The following is an 18,021-nucleotide window of genomic DNA, read 5'->3' as shown; positions in this document are numbered from 1 at the left end:
TTGATACAAGTACACATTGATCTGCACAGAGTCACACACCTCCCAGCCAGCCACACACACACTCAGTCTCCCATACAAATACTTAGACAATCAATCAATAACCCATATAGTTAATCATATAGCTACTGATCAACACATGCAGCAGTTTACAGAACAACAGACATAATGATGCACAAATTAAGACAGTTTAGTCACTAACCCATGCACTCAGTGAGACACATTTAATCACTCACTCATACATTCAGTCATGCACCTACTAAATCCTTCGTCCAGACACTTATACATCTACTCATTCTTCAATATGTAAAACATATTTAAACTTTACAGAAACACACAGTCACTGGATGATGTCATCAGTGATCTCATCAGTGATGTCATTTGAGATGTCATCAGTGATGTCATCAGTGATGTCATTTGAGATGTCATCAGTGATGTCATCAGTGATGTCACTGACCATGTCATGAATGATGTAATATGTGACATGATCAGCAGTGGATTGCGGGTGCGCGATATATAGTTAGTGCAACTAACTATATATGGAATTTCAATGGTTTTGTGTGAGTAAAATAAGGTTTTTTAAATGCTAATTCCTAACTATATATGGTCTATAACCTATGGTTTTTTCAGTGAATATATATATATATATATATATATATATACATATTCACTGAAAAAAACATAGGTTACACACATGTTATAGTTAGCTGGAGATTTCACTCATACAAAACCATTGAAATTCCCCCGTTATAGTTAGTTCAGCTAACTATAACTCGCGCGCCCGCAATGCACTGCTGATGACATCACATACTACATCACTCATGACATGGTCAGTGACATCACTCATGACATCACTGATGACATCTCAAATGCCATCACTGATGACATCACTGATGACATCATCCAGTAAATGTGTGTCTTTCTGAAAAATAAATATTTTTTATGTATGTATATCTAAAGGTTGATGGAAGAATAAATGGATAAATACGTGTCTAAATGTTTGTTTTTTGTAAAATTTATTGTATAACTGACTTATTAAGTATATCTATAAGTATATATATATATATATATATATATATATATATATGAAAGCTCCGAGTTACCCACAGGTTAAGGATGCACTCATCCAGCAGCCCTTGCTTCAAACGGGTAAAGACATCTCGGCACCCCAGTCTGCAGCTTCTCATGTCTCGATTAAAAGCCTGACGCGTTTCTGAGCCTACGCTCGTCTTCAGAGGCTCGACTTGAGTTAGACGCTTTGACACTCCCACTATTTAACCGCCCTCAGATGAGCGAACTCGTGTGAGTTGGAACGCACTGCCTTGTGGGACTTGTAGTTCGTGTCTCTTCCCTGTATGGGTGCGTGTTCTGCCATTTCATAGCCCTGGATGGGCCCCGGGATGCAGATGTCCATAGATCCCTTGGCTGCTGCTTCACAACAGGTTCGGCGACTTCCGACCCGTGACCCCCATGGATCTTCCGCGGGGGGGTGCACCCTTCGCGGCTGGGCTGCCGCGTGCAAATGAAAGCTCCGAGTTACCCACAGGTTAAGGATGCACTCATCCAGCAGCCCTTGCTTCAAACGGGTAAAGACATCTCGGCACCCCAGTCTGCAGCTTCTCATGTCTCGATTAAAAGCCTGACGCGTTTCTGAGCCTACGCTCGTCTTCAGAGGCTCGACTTGAGTTAGACGCTTTGACACTCCCACTATTTAACCGCCCTCAGATGAGCGAACTCGTGTGAGTTGGAACGCACTGCCTTGTGGGACTTGTAGTTTGTGTCTCTTCCCTGTATGGGTGCGTGTTCTGCCATTTCATAGCCCTGGATGGGCCCCGGGATGCAGATGTCTATAGATCCCTTGGCTGCTGCTTCACAACAGGTTCGGCGACTTCCGACCCGTGACCCCCATGGATCTTCCGCGGGGGGGTGCACCCTTTGCGGCTGGGCTGCCGCGTGCAAATGAAAGCTCCGAGTTACCCACAGGTTAAGGATGCACTCATCCAGCAGCCCTTGCTTCAAACGGGTAAAGACATCTCGGCACCCCAGTCTGCAGCTTCTCATGTCTCGATTAAAAGCCTGACGCGTTTCTGAGCCTACGCTCGTCTTCAGAGGCTCGACTTGAGTTAGACGCTTTGACACTCCCACTATTTAACCGCCCTCAGATGAGCGAACTCGTGTGAGTTGGAACGCACTGCCTTGTGGGACTTGTAGTTCGTGTCTCTTCCCTGTATGGGTGCGTGTTCTGCCATTTCATAGCCCTGGATGGGCCCCGGGATGCAGATGTCCATAGATCCCTTGGCTGCTGCTTCACAACAGGTTCGGCGACTTCCGACCCGTGACCCCCATGGATATTCCGCGGGGGGGTGCACCCTTCGCGGCTGGGCTGCCGCGTGCAAATGAAAGCTCCGAGTTACCCACAGGTTAAGGATGCACTCATCCAGCAGCCCTTGCTTCAAACGGGTAAAGACATCTCGGCACCCCAGTCTGCAGCTTCTCATGTCTCGATTAAAAGCCTGACGCGTTTCTGAGCCTACGCTCGTCTTCAGAGGCTCGACTTGAGTTAGACGCTTTGACACTCCCACTATTTAACCGCCCTCAGATGAGCGAACTCGTGTGAGTTGGAACGCACTGCCTTGTGGGACTTGTAGTTCGTGTCTCTTCCCTGTATGGGTGCGTGTTCTGCCATTTCATAGCCCTGGATGGGCCCCGGGATGCAGATGTCCATAGATCCCTTGGCTGCTGCTTCACAACAGGTTCGGCGACTTCCGACCCGTGACCCCCATGGATCTTCCGCGGGGGGGTGCACCCTTCGCGGCTGGGCTGCCGCGTGCAAATGAAAGCTCCGAGTTACCCACAGGTTAAGGATGCACTCATCCAGCAGCCCTTGCTTCAAACGGGTAAAGACATCTCGGCACCCCAGTCTGCAGCTTCTCATGTCTCGATTAAAAGCCTGACGCGTTTCTGAGCCTACGCTCGTCTTCAGAGGCTCGACTTGAGTTAGACGCTTTGACACTCCCACTATTTAACCGCCCTCAGATGAGCGAACTCGTGTGAGTTGGAACGCACTGCCTTGTGGGACTTGTAGTTCGTGTCTCTTCCCTGTATGGGTGCGTGTTCTGCCATTTCATAGCCCTGGATGGGCCCCGGGATGCAGATGTCCATAGATCCCTTGGCTGCTGCTTCACAACAGGTTCGGCGACTACCGACCTGTGACCCCCATGGATCTTCCGCGGGGGGGTGCACCCTTCGCGGCTGGGCTGCCGCGTGCAAATGAAAGCTCCGAGTTACCCACAGGTTAAGGATGCACTCATCCAGCAGCCCTTGCTTCAAACGGGTAAAGACATCTCGGCACCCCAGTCTGCAGCTTCTCATGTCTCGATTAAAAGCCTGACGCGTTTCTGAGCCTACGCTCGTCTTCAGAGGCTCGACTTGAGTTAGACGCTTTGACACTCCCACTGTTTAACCGCCCTCAGATGAGCGAACTCGTGTGAGTTGGAACGCACTGCCTTGTGGGACTTGTAGTTCGTGTCTCTTCCCTGTATGGGTGCGTGTTCTGCCATTTCATAGCCCTGGATGGGCCCCGGGATGCAGATGTCCATAGATCCCTTGGCTGCTGCTTCACAACAGGTTCGGCGACTTCCGACCTGTGACCCCCATGGATCTTCCGCGGGGGGGTGCACCCTTCGCGGCTGGGCTGCCGCGTGCAAATGAAAGCTCCGAGTTACCCACAGGTTAAGGATGCACTCATCCAGCAGCCCTTGCTTCAAACGGGTAAAGACATCTTGGCACCCCAGTCTGCAGCTTCTCATGTCTCGATTAAAAGCCTGACGCGTTTCTGAGCCTACGCTCGTCTTCAGAGGCTCGACTTGAGTTAGACGCTTTGACACTCCCACTGTTTAACCGCCCTCAGATGAGCGAACTCGTGTGAGTTGGAACGCACTGCCTTGTGGGACTTGTAGTTCGTGTCTCTTCCCTGTATGGGTGCGTGTTCTGCCATTTCATAGCCCTGGATGGGCTCCGGGATGCAGATGTCCATAGATCCCTTGGCTGCTGCTTCACAACAGGTTCGGCGACTTCCGACCCGTGACCCCCATGGATCTTCCGCGGGGGGGTGCACCCTTCGCGGCTGGGCTGCCGCGTGCAAATGAAAGCTCCGAGTTACCCACAGGTTAAGGATGCACTCATCCAGCAGCCCTTGCTTCAAACGGGTAAAGACATCTCAGCACCCCCCGAGATGGGCGTGGGATGTGTTACAAATGTGGGTGTGTCCCTTTACATCAGTCGAGCCTCTGAGGAAGAAGCAATCTGCTTTGAAACGCGTAAGGCTTTTCGACATGCTGTAATCCCTACAGCGTTGGGAGATGTTTGTTCCTAGTAAAGGATTGTGACACCAACCTCTGCGAGTGCATTTCCAAGAAAGGGACACCTGGAGCATGAATTTAATACGCGGCAGTCCTTGCTGCGGGGAATGCACCACCATAAGAACTGTGGGCCACGGGCTGACTTAATATGACCTGTGATGTGGGACTTGGTTGGTATCGCATGAGCATCGCCACGCTGGGGCCCATCTGCGGGCTCTTATAAAGGACTGTAAAGGGCAGCAAGTGAACATTGATGTGCCTAATTGTGGGTGTTATTTTTCAGGACACACTACAGGACCCAGAATGCTTTGCCCCGAGATGGGCGTGGGATGTGTTAAAAATGTGGGTGTGTCCCTTTACATCAGTCGAGCCTCTGAGGAAGAAGCAATCTGCTTTGAAACGCGTAAGGCTTTTCGACATGCTGTAATCCCTACAGCGTTGGGAGATGTTTGTTCCTAATAAAGGATTGTGACACCAACCTCTGCGAGTGCATTTCCAAGAAAGGGACACCTGGAGCATGAATTTAATACGCGGCAGTCCTTGCTGCGGGGAATGCACCACCATAAGAACTGTGGGCCACGGGCTGACTTAATATGACCTGTGATGTGGGACTTGGTTGGTATCGCATGAGCATCGCCACGCTGGGGCCCATCTGCGGGCTCTTATAAAGGACTGTAAAGGGCAGCAAGTGAACATTGATGTGCCTAATTGTGGGTGTTATTTTTCAGGACACACTACAGGACCCAGAATGCTTTGCCCCGAGATGGGCGTGGGATGTGTTAAAAATGTGGGTGTGTCCCTTTACATCAGTCGAGCCTCTGAGGAAGAAGCAATCTGCTTTGAAACGCGTAAGGCTTTTCGACATGCTGTAATCCCTACAGCGTTGGGAGATGTTTGTTCCTAATAAAGGATTGTGACACCAACCTCTGCGAGTGCATTTCCAAGAAAGGGACACCTGGAGCATGAATTTAATACGCGGCAGTCCTTGCTGCGGGGAATGCACCACCATAAGAACTGTGGGCCACGGGCTGACTTAATATGACCTGTGATGTGGGACTTGGTTGGTATCGCATGAGCATCGCCACGCTGGGGCCCATCTGCGGGCTCTTATAAAGGACTGTAAAGGGCAGCAAGTGAACATTGATGTGCCTAATTGTGGGTGTTATTTTTCAGGACACACTACAGGACCCAGAATGCTTTGCCCCGAGATGGGCGTGGGATGTGTTAAAAAAATGTGGGTGTGTCCCTTTACATCAGTCGAGCCTCTGAGGAAGAAGCAATCTGCTTTGAAACGCGTAAGGCTTTTCGACATGCTGTAATCCCTACAGCGTTGGGAGATGTTTGTTCCTAATAAAGGATTGTGACACCAACCTCTGCGAGTGCATTTCCAAGAAAGGGACACCTGGAGCATGAATATATATATATATATATATATATATATATATATATATATATATATATATATATATATATATATATATATATATGTGGTATCGAGGAGAGAGCAGCAGATTACTGCTGATTTGGACAACTACAGGCGATGTTTGCCGCCATGGTCCCTGTATCAGTGGATGAGCGGACTCACAAGCTGGCAACAGCCAGGGCATTACTGAATGCATGGACCGGTCACTGAACCAGAGTTTGCGGTGTGGGACTGCTGACTTGCACTGTTCGTTGGACCTTTACAGACTGAGGGACTTCAGTTACCAGCATCCTTATCGCCTACTGCCCACAGAGATGGAAGAACAATGACTGTGATTGGACTTACGTGTGCCAATAAGAACATAACGAACAGTATGTAAAGTCCCTGCGTTTTTCAACTCTTTTCTAAAACACAATGCTGGCAATGGTTAAGGCATTCGTCGAAACGCGTCTGCCAGGTGTTTTGAGTATTTATCTGTCTGGATGGTGGCAATTAAACCTTACCTGACCTGTCCAAAAGCATTTGTCGGACCCCTTCTTGGAAAAGAGGCGGGATTGGTGGTATATGTATATATATATATACACGTTACTGCATAGTTTACGTATCAGTTATTATCTGTGGGAATACAATTGTTGATGCACAGTACGTTTCCCTGCCATACAACTTGGTTGATGAGTAAGGCAAGGTGAAGGGAGAGCAAACCGATGCCTTTCCCATCAACCAAGGTGGACACAGGGATGCGTACTCGCACCAACCCTTTTTCTCCTATACATCAACAATTGTATCACCTATTTAATGGGCTGTGTGAATGATTCCCTTTCCTTGGCAGGGTTAAAAATACCAGCTCTACTCTTTGCGGGCGACACATTGTTGCTGTCCAAAACTAGGAGGGGCTACAGAATTTGGTTTAAAATTTCAACCAATTTTGCAGAGATTTTATCCCTTATATCCACACCAACAATACCAAATACATGGTGTATTCCAAGAAAAGTAGGTTGAGTGGAACCATCAAGTTTTTTGCAGAGGTACTGCAAAGGTTGCAGCAATTCGACTATCTAGGTATCAGCTTTTGTGTTGTGAAACATTGGGCGGGTGCCATACAAAAATCTGCAAAACATTCGGCCTAATCGCCCCTCCAGCGGTGGAAATCTATAAGGCAGAGGCTATGGGGGCTGTATATTATGGGGCGGAATTATGAGGGTACTTTAATACTAGCCCCCTTTGCACTGCAGAAAACAATTTCATTAGGGGCTGCTGGGTCTAGAGAGGGGCACACGATTGATTCCCCTCCATTTAGACCTGGGATTGCATGTGTTAGAGACAGTGCTTCTGTTAAAACCCTTGTTGTATTGGATTCGAGTGTGGAGTACTGAAGAACTGTGTCACCTAAAAAAGGGCTTGAGGGATGCGATTGCAGTCAATGGGGTAGACAGAGTGGGCTGATTAAAAGCCCTCAAAAAATCCTGGTCTGATGTGGGCAATGGGACATTCTGGAGTGAGCCACAGGCCATTCTGGGAGGGGATGTTGGGATGATCGTGTTGGAGACGGACAGCCATCTCAGAGATCACAATGCATCACTAGGGAGTCTGACAAGTGCATTTCTTTGCCACAAGTCTGAGTGTGAGGGTGTGTTTCTGAACTTTATACACCCCCACGTGTGCGAACCCTATACCTACAATTTAGATATGGCTGTTTACCTGTAGCAGACTTTACCGCAAAATGGATGGAAGTGAATCAAGAATCTGAATGTTGTCCATGCTGCTAAACTCCTCGCTAAAAGTGATGAACACTTGTTATTTTTTTGCCCTCTCTATGCGAAACCTAGGTCCAAATGATTTGACCCCATGTGTAGATCCCTCTATTTGTTGTCAAGAGGGGCGGCATATAGAATATGTAAAAGTGACATAACCTCAATCATGGTGGTGGCTCTCTCTAAATTCTTGTATTCAGCTTGGCTAATTAGAAGTAAAGTGTGAAAAGCCACACAAAGCCAGGTTGCAAATGCCCACTTGTGATGTAATACCCCCTTGATTGACTTTATGGATATTTACTGTTATTTGTTGTTGTTTTTGAGTGTGTTTTACTTTTGTTTTAAGATGTTTTTACTGATGTATACTATTTTAGTTATGAAACAATGTTTTTAAATATCAATAAACAATACTAATATATGCTTCTGGTTCTCTGTTTTATTTTTTATGTCAATAAGTGTTTAACTATTGAAACATTGGGTAGAAAAATAAATAAATATAAATAAATAATCAAATAAAAGAACAAAATTAACAAAACAAATAATAAAGATAAATGAATAAATTATCTTTATGTACAGCAACACTTTATTGCTATGCTCTCACTGTAGATGAAAAAACCTTCAACTCTTTATAATTAACTACTCTGCATCATCCTATACCTCTTGAAATATATCTACCTCCACTCTCTCATGCATCCCACATCTCATTTTACTACTGTGCTCTCCCAAATAGCCCATTCTAGATTCTTCCCTTCTCTATCCTTTCTTTAAATCATCCCAAACCTCATTTTGCTACTATGAACTCCCAAATAACATTTTCTAGACTCTTCCGTTTTCAGTCTAATAATCTACTCCGCTCTATGCCACTCTACTCTCAGACACTCTACTCCACTCTACGCATCTGCCTCAATGCTACTCCATGTTAATTTACTCCACTCTATGCCACTCCACTCTGCTCTTTGTCACTCCACTCTGATCCACTCTACGCATGCTAAGACACTCTATAGCACTGACCCAGCACAACACCTAATCAGGGATCAATACTCAATAACATCACATATGAATGGCCCATACACATTCACCTAAATCCCTGATTCGCTGGGGTCAAGTTTAATGACGTGTTCAATCGCTTTCCTCTATAGGTTTATATCTGACATTTCTAAATATATAACTGAACCTGCATGTCAACTCTCTTTCCTCTGGTCGATGGACCATTAGTTGAGAAGTTGATGGTAATAATAGTACTATCTATCTATCCATCTAGTTAGCTAAATAATCAAAGACTCTCGGTAAGATTAATACAATGTATTGCAAAATAATGTGAGTGAAAGAATGCTCATTGCATACAAGTTACAAGGCAAACACTGATAATGCACAAATGAAGTGAATAATAACATCAATAAAAATGCAAATAGTGTCAAACTAATCAAATGAACATAATGCATATGAAGGAGTGGATAGATGAAGGGACATAAGTTTCAGAGACAAAAGTACATTAGCAAATGATTATTCAAAATGTAGGAGAATATGAATACTATACTAACACAAAGATCTCTTAGAAATATTACCCCCCTGGGTAAGGCGGTAGCGGGGGTTCCCCGTGGTAGAGTCAGGGAACAATGATTTCAGGATACAGGAACGGGACAGGGACAGGATCAGCTAGGCCTCTCTGCAAAATGAGGGACAGTGACAAATCACCCCTCTCTATCTCTCTCTCTCTCTCTCTCTCTCTCTCTCTCTCTCTCTCTCTCTCTCTCTCTCTCTCTCTCCTGCAGCATCTGGCCAAGCCCCACCCCCAGGGCACTCCAGTTATACCCTAAAACCTACTTGTCCAACCCACAAAAGTTGAAACAATTTTAGGAACTCCGTCCCTTATTGGAGGATTTGGGGGGTAGTCAATCGCACCACCATGATCACATTCATAATTCTACAGTCCTCTTTGTTTTACATTGTTCTCATTACATGGTCCTCGACTTGTGTATACTTGTTTATTCATTCCTGATACATGTAACCATTTCATTGTTCACATGAGTCCTTTTTGCTATGTCCACGGAAGAAGTATATACACTGACTTTGGGTCCCACAGCCAGTCTCATCTCTTGGCAGACAAACAATGTTTTACGTAGCTGATCAACCTTGGCCTTTTGCACTTCTTCTGCAGCGCTCAGCTTTTTCTGTCTATTTATTGGGTTATTCATGCTTTTCCCCAGCCCCCAATCTATCATGTCAATTTTAGGAAATGGAGGCCCAATCAGCTCACTATGACGAATAAAACATAGGCATTTATTAATTACATGAAATGCACTTTTCACTGTTTACCACCCACCTTTGCACTATCCCATATTAATATTTTCACTATGACGAATAAAACATAGGCATTTATTAATTACATGAAATGCACTTTTCACTGTTTACCACCCACCTTTGCACTATCCCATATTAATATTTTTCTTAGCAAAGCTTTAAGCAAAAACAGCATTATTTATTATTATTTTTAACGCAAAATGCAAGATGTGAAATGGGCCTAGTTCTTTCATGCATTAGTTCACATTAGTGCATGCATGCGCAAAACGGCTTCCTGTGTATTTTATGTAATTCATACGCTAGTTTCCACTGCACACTGTTAATAAATATTACGGGGGGGTCAATTTGAACATGTTTTTTATTCTTTTTCGAAAACCCTGCTCCATCAGCACTCTCCTCCAACCTACACCACTCGGCTGTACGACATTCTAGTCCACTGTATGCCCTTTAACTCTACAACATTCTTCTCCCTCAATGACAGCCTGCAACACCCTGCGCCACTCAATGACACTCCACCTCACTCCACGGCAATCCAATCTACTCCAGGCCACTCCACAATACTCTACCACACTCCACTTTAGTCCACACCACTCTCCAATATGCCACAAACTTTTTTGCCATGCTGAACAATATCTCCGCTGGTGTATAACATGGCTGAAACACATTAGCTAAGCCATTAGCTCCTGCGTAGGCGAGACCTATTGGCTTTCAAAATGATTGTTACTATTTCTGTGGGGTCAGATTGCAGTCTTCTGCAGCAGGAAGGGGAAGCACATGTTCCCATTTGCCAATTATTTGAGCTCTCAGACCAAGGCACACTTGGCTCCCATGATGCTGGAGCAAGTGGTTACTGACTATGGTGCCTTTTTAATGAGTGTTAGCTACTGATCTATAGGATTTACTGCGCTTCTTTCAGAAGTGGTTTATATTTTCTCTACTGCAAGTTCAGATAGGTGTGTGGCCAGTCACCTCTTGGACACCCAAAGCTTTTCAATTATTGTTTCCTGGGGGTATGAGTTCCAGAAATAGCTGCTGCCTGAGGTCAGTTTCCTTCTCTAGTTCTTTTCCTGTTAGTTCAGTATGTTATTTCTGCGGTTCGTCAGGCTTTTGGGAGAGAGAGGGCTGTTTTAGCCTGTATGCTTGACTGATCTCTTTCAGCAAGGATCTCTTGTACTTGAGTAAATGAAAAGGTCTGAGGATCTTAGTTGCAGGTCTTTTCTAAACTTGCATCACATTTTGATGGCGCTGTCAATATCACACTGCAAGACCGTTTGACCTAAAATAGGTTTGATTGTCTAGCTTAGTCGCACAGCGTTCTGACACTTCCTGTCTGTAGTAGTTAATTTAATAAAAATAGAGATTTCTATAAACAGTACTACCAAATTACATGAAGTTCTGCATTTGTTCACCATAGGCTTGGTTCTGATGCCCAGACATGGAGAGAACATTTTAAAATATGGAAGTAAATGGTTACCCTGTTTAAACTTTCACTTACACATACTTTGCAACTATTGAAATACATGCATATGTACCTAGCTACTGCCTACCCACCAACTCTTTCACACACCCATTCATCCATTCACTACCCATACCCATCCACCATTCTGGCCTACCCCCTCCCTTCTTGACATGCCTTAACATGCTTAGTGGCCCACTCTTTCCATTCTCACTCCTGGTCTATTGAATGTATGTCATTTATCAAAGTATGGTTAAATTATCTTGTTACTGTTCGCTTGCTCACCACATCATAACGGTTTCACTTCAACTGCGTTTACCTTTGGTTAGAGTGTGCTTAAAAAGAATGCACAAATACACTGCGAGATTTACATATTTTTCTGTTTTTACATAGACATTGCCAGTGAGACAATTTTAAACAGGGTAGGCATCCATGGTTTCTTCAAATGTGTAGTAAGATGACATGATAGCACTTAGGAGCCCCCAATCCTTGTATAAAAGCCTGGCTCTAATTTTATGATTAAAGGTCCCTTATGACATCTCAAGTTAGTTGAATTCAAAAAATAAATAGCTTCTTTGTTGTGACAAGATATTACAGTTGAGTTGTGACATCACAATGCCTGATGCCAGAAGCAGCAGCCAAGAGGAAAGGCAGTACATGTAGCTTAATACAATCTGCACTTTAAACAACGAAAACGAATGCTGGCTTTTCCTTCTGCTGATCTATTTTTCTACATGAACCGGTATCAGCAGAGCAGAGATATTTTTGGCATCATGATTATTTTTTGCACACTTTAGGTAATTATGGGAAAGAAAGAATCTCTATGCATTTTACAACACATTCTGAACTAGAGAGTATTTGACTCTGAATTACATTAAACTGATTCTAACAACTTTTTTTCAACAAATACTTAACTGCTTTTAGCGTTTAATTTTACACATGGATTCTTCAATTCTGCAATCATCCTATCTCTTTCATGTGAAAGAGAAACACTCAAATGAATCAAGTGTTTACTGGGAATGGTGATTACGTGAAAGAGCACCCACTTAGTACTACTTTCCAAACTCATAACTTCATTTGTGATTCGGCCCTTATGTTTTGTTTTCCATTGTTACACAAAATTTCTTTTATGGGTGCATTTGCAGCTGGATTGTTGCACGTGGAAGGGGCACATTTAACCTCTACTGCTTTGTGGGTTAAGACTGTAATCTTCAGTGCGACCAGCAGGTGTCAACAGACTGCGTTTATCTGTAAGCCCAGTGAATGATGGCTGCAGGTCTGCCATGAGTCACAGATGTTTACAGATGTGACTAGCTTTAATGGAAGCTCGAATAGGCTGTAAATGCATGTCATTTGTGAGCTCAATTTGAAAAGACTCCTTACCTAATTTTGCGGACTCCATTAGCAGTGTATTTGAGAAAATACAGAAATGTACCTAAAAGCACTGCCAATACGCCCAATTCTGACTGTGCAGAAGATTGGCTAGATAATTAAAAATGGAAATTATTTAGTTCCAGAATTGTAGTTTGAAGTTTGCTTTGTTTATTTCCGAAAAAGAGCACATTTAATTTTGAGAACCATCTTTTTTTTAAAGAATAAAATTGACTTTAGCTGAATGGCACAATTCATAGCACTGTTAATAAGGACATATTTTGTGACAGGGTGCAGCGAGATTTATATCCTTGCATGAACACAGCCCTGAAAACACGCTGTGTAGTGCAGACAGCATAGGTTGCTGTCCCACACCGAGATAAGCTATGCATGATATAAAGTCATTATATGAAATACAGAGTGATGGTTACTTTTAACATTTACTTATGTCCATGTTTTCAAAGGAAGTGACCACCATTTATTCCAAAGGTACTGCAAGTATGCACAGCAATAATTACTTCAAAAACCGCTCAAGAGTTTGTTAAAATATACAAACCTTTATTGCAAGGGGATAATCTACAGAAAATAAAATAAATGGTGCTTGTGCTGTGTGAATCACATAGTTATAAACATTTAGAGGTGTGTGTGAACAAAAAAGTACACTTCACAAATGAGGAAAAAGGTTACAAGTTTTTAGTTGATAGTCATAACAATTAATGCATTCAAAAAGAGTCAGCATCACTCGTTCAAGTATAACAAAGGCAAGGGTTTCGGCCCTTAAATGAATTGACCTGTCATCATCAGGACAAAGCAACTAGGAAGGCCTCCCAAAGAATACTTTTTTGTAGAAGGTGCAAAAGGTTCCTGAAGAAGTGTGTGAAGACCATTCAATACTGAGGTATTATATGCCTGAAAAGCAGCCCTGGGGCATGTCTCGATGTTGAAGGTTGCAACACAATCTGCAGCACAAAATGATCAGCTGCGCAATAATCATTGTCTGAAGATCATCTCATTATGCATACTGAAGCACTGTCTTTGTTATACTTGAACCAGTAATGTAAGCTGTGTGTGTATGCATTTATTGTCACACATCACCATAAGGATACCAAGAGGTCCACTTCCAAAATGTTATTCAAGTTCTGAAATAGAAATAAATCAATAATTTATTACTGAAAATGTGGGTATGGGGGAAAATGTGGGTTTTGAGTAACTTTACAGATTTGTATTTTTAAAGAAAGGGAAGTTGAGGCATGGTTTAACTAATCAGCAGAAATGATTAAGACCAAAATATTAATTTCAGAATCCTTGAACAGACAAGAGGAAGACACTGATATAAGTGTGCAAGTGTAAAGCTGGAAACCATTATGGTTCTGTGATAAAAGTTGGAGTAAATGGGCTGGATGCAATAATTGGCCCAGCCCTCATCTCCGATTATGAGGTACTGTGCGTCTTCATCTAAACAAGCATTAGCAATGCCAGTAGGCCAGGCTTAAGAAAATGTTGTATGGAAATGTGAATAACATGGGAATGGATATGTATTTGCGTGGAAGAAAAAAAATGTAGAATAATGTTGGTGAAAATTAAAAGGTCAGGTGACAGTCGCAATGTGAAGTCAGACCTAAACATCAATGTAGGTTACTGATTGCCCTCCTCCCATCTGTGCTGCTGCCAGAGAAAAACACCTTTAATAGTACTACAATTTCATGTGTGTGCCCCCTGAATTAAGCAACATAATCACAGCTGTGTGGCGAGCAAGCACTTTAACTTTTTGGTGGAAGTTCACAACTCGTGTCCAATCAAAATACGTACTCTTGGCTCCTAAACTGTGGGCGAAGCCAAAGCCGCTCTTAGGTGATACTCTCATAATTGTCCGGTGACTGCTGCGCTTTCACGCCAGACCATAAAAACGAATTACCTGTGGTAGCATGTCTTTTTCACTGTGGTGGATTGTAGACAAGACTGTGTAGGATGGCTAGGAAGATGCAAAGAATTCATTTTGTTAGGGATGCCAGTGAACTTGCAACTTATTTAGGTTTTCTTTATAGACAGTTGCAGTGCCCCTCAATTTTATGGAATTTGCTTGATATAAAAAAAATATAGGAAAAATGCCTGCTATGGTTAGACTTGTTGGAGAAAAATGCAATACAAAAATACAGAATTTTCCCGGAAGAATGATTTTGTGTGAATATTATTTTTAGAAAAACGTTTTGTTTAATTTTTGTGCAGGTGAGGCCTGGGAAAATCACTATATTTTCAAACTGAGTGAAGTGCCCAAACTTTGTGGGTGAGGTTCTCCTTAAAGAACAGTGCATCTGCTGCGGTGGCAGCGGTGCCGTGCAATCAGGTCTTCACTTCACCCTGGAGTGAACCTCTTTTGATGCAGTAGAGCATTAATGGAGACCAAAGGGGAGTTGAATCTCCATGACCATTCGCCCTTGGGCTTCTTTGACATGTTTACCTCCAGTAGCTCGAGGGAAGTAACATTTCACTGCTGATCCAAATGATAGCCGCTATCTGAAAACATCATCTCTAATGGTAGGGGTAAGGTTTATTCTGTGACCCATCTCAGTGTTTGGATTACCTTTATATCAGCCATCTCTACTGTTGATAATGGCCACAAAATAGTTTATCAGTTTCTTGTTTATAGGTTTTGAACATTATTTGCTTCTTAAGTAACTGCCACATGGGGGTTTTAGCAGGGAGCTCATTCCATGGCTTCTATTTGTGGAAGGTTGATTGGCGGGAGATGATGCCGCAGGTCTGTTGGGCCTAGGCTGTCCTCTGTCTCTAAAGAAGTAACAGGTTGTTTAGAGGGAGCTCATTGTAAGGGTCCATGAGGCCTCATTTTCCATGTCTATTAAGTCATTGTTTGCCCTCTATCTCTAAGGACGTCACCAGAGTGTTTGAGGCTATATTAATATTAGGGCTCATTCGAGCTAGGGCCTCTCTCAGAATCATTATCCCTAGAAGTCAGATCCATGCCTACTCAGTCATTGGCTTCCCTCCATCTACAAAGAAGTCCCAGCTGAAGCCATTAGAGGGGAGTTCAATCAAAAAATCATCCTTAGCTAGCCTTTTACTCTGGAGGAGGAGGATTTATGTGGCTTCATTTGAAGGGATTTAAAGGTCATAGCCCATTCGATCTGTGGCCTCTCTCTGTAGGGTTATCACATCTGGGAAAATTGAGAATTAGTGTCCAAGCAAATGCATCCCAATTTATTTTATAAGACTGATCGTAAGGGTGCCATTTTCCAGTGGAATATGGTGGTGTGTTTTTCCAGGTGGATGGTTGATGACAAGATGGGGTCCACCCACTTACTTCACACATTTTACACAGTAATGAGAAGAGTGGTATTGAAATCTGATCACCATAAAGAATTGTAGGTTTGAAACTGAAGACCAAATGGGCTAATATTTTGAACAGCAGCCAATCACAAAACAAAACTCACAAGATTTCGTTGCCAACGAATTTAGTTTGCAATTTTGTGCTCCTTTCCTCTGGACCACGTTGTTTAATCCTGAGCAAATCACTTCAGCTCTTTGTGTCTAATTTCCTTATCGGCTCAAAATTTGAATACTTAGAAGTAGCCGGAAATAATTTACTAAATGCTCCAAAAATAAAAGAAACGTAATATTTTAGTGATACTTGATTAATTAACTCCTGGAGGACGAGCGCGTATTTCTGTCTCACAGATCTCTGCTCAGTCTCGTTTCTATATCTGATGTCAAGTCCTCGGCAGCTTCGTCCCCTGCCTCTCCACCTCATTCTCTCTCACACATGCCCACGTGCCCAGAAGTGCATACACATATGTGCTCACAGACAGACACTCGCATATGTAGCTTTCCCCAGTCTCTCAACTGATGTCAAGATTTCTGTACACCACACCTGCCCTTTTGGATTTTTTTTACCAGTCGTCAGCCAAAGGGGTAAGGATTGAGACCTCATTGGGTGAAAGTATTGGGTGCCTCTGCAGATAAACCTAACGGTGCAGGTGCAAACCAGGTGGTTCACTGAGCTGTCATTACAATGAAAGAATACCTCAGTAACCTATAATAAATTCATATCTTAGTGGAGTTACTTGCGGATGTACATGGCTTCCTCTTTCCCCACCTCCTTGCCCTACTTAACCCCCCCTTCTCTTTAGATCATTCTACATACCTTCTCTTTTCTTTACTGCTCTATTCAGAATGCGGTAGACGAACATATCGGGCTCATTTTCAAAATGTCCAAAACTTGAAGCGAATTAAGAAATCTGAACCTGTCCCTAGTAAAAGCGTGGGGGAGAAGTGTTGGTTAGGCTGAAGGTGTATTCTGGGTGTGCGTACACCCGGATAGTAGGGGCCTCAAGTGAGAAGACCGTTGTGTCCCACAATGGCGACCCAGGGCTTGCTGTGGATGAAGAGCACAGGAGAGGAAGAAACTACTAGAACATTGGAAGGGGAGTAATGCTGCAGCTGTGTGAGAGGCCCAGCCCCTCCTTCAGCTCCAGCCTTGCAACGAACGAGCCACATCTCGCCGGGGCTCCGCTAAATTACACAGATGTAAAATTAATTTAATAGATTCACGGGTGATGTCTTACACACCAGTTATACTTAGAGAAAAGCCCGCCCCTCGCAATAGTTACCTCTTTCATTAAGGCTTAAGGGGGAGCGTGTTTATAATTAATAGGTAATGCCTCAGTGCTTCACTTAATGGCACAGCGACGCCTCTCCAAAACCAATACCCGCTCATTAATCACCGGCGCTCTCTGGCTCCCTCGGCTGTCGGATACACTTTCCCGCTCCTTGCCTTCTCGGGCTGGATTTTTAACGTGGAGAGTTGGCGATGTGGCAGGGGACTTGTTGGCTTATGTTTATGACAGACAGGGTAGCCATCTCCCTGCTAGCAGAGCACTGCCTTATGGGGGGGGGGGTTGAAACGTGTGTCTGGTCTGGTAGCACTGGCGCCGCTAGTAGGCTAGCGCGTGTAATGCTGCAAGGTGGTCAAAGGGAGGCAGCAGATGGACCTTGGCTCAACTGCAGTTCCAGTTGGCTGATCTGGGTTTTAAATGCATCTTGTCTTTTTGGCGACAACAGATGGACTATGATATAACTGTGGTTATATGTTATGTTATATGAGTATTTATTACGCGCACAACTACTCTTGAGTATCCTGGCGCGGAGCATAACCACAACGAAGTCAAAGAAAAGACACACGGCAGAACATAACAATTCTAATAGGCTTTATTAAAAAGGTGGGTTTTGAGAAGTTTTTTAAAGCTGCTAAAATCTCTGGTATCCCTGAGAATGAATGGAAGGGAATTCCAGAGAGTGGCCGCTTTAACCGCAAATGATTGACCGCCCAATCTAGTTCGCCGGAAG

This window comes from Lissotriton helveticus, chromosome 3_1 (assembly GCF_964261635.1).
Source record: "Lissotriton helveticus chromosome 3_1, aLisHel1.1, whole genome shotgun sequence".
NCBI classification, from domain to species: Eukaryota; Metazoa; Chordata; class Amphibia; order Caudata; family Salamandridae; genus Lissotriton; species Lissotriton helveticus.
The sequence above is the reverse complement of the archived record's forward strand: the minus strand, read 5'-3'. Positions refer to the sequence as shown.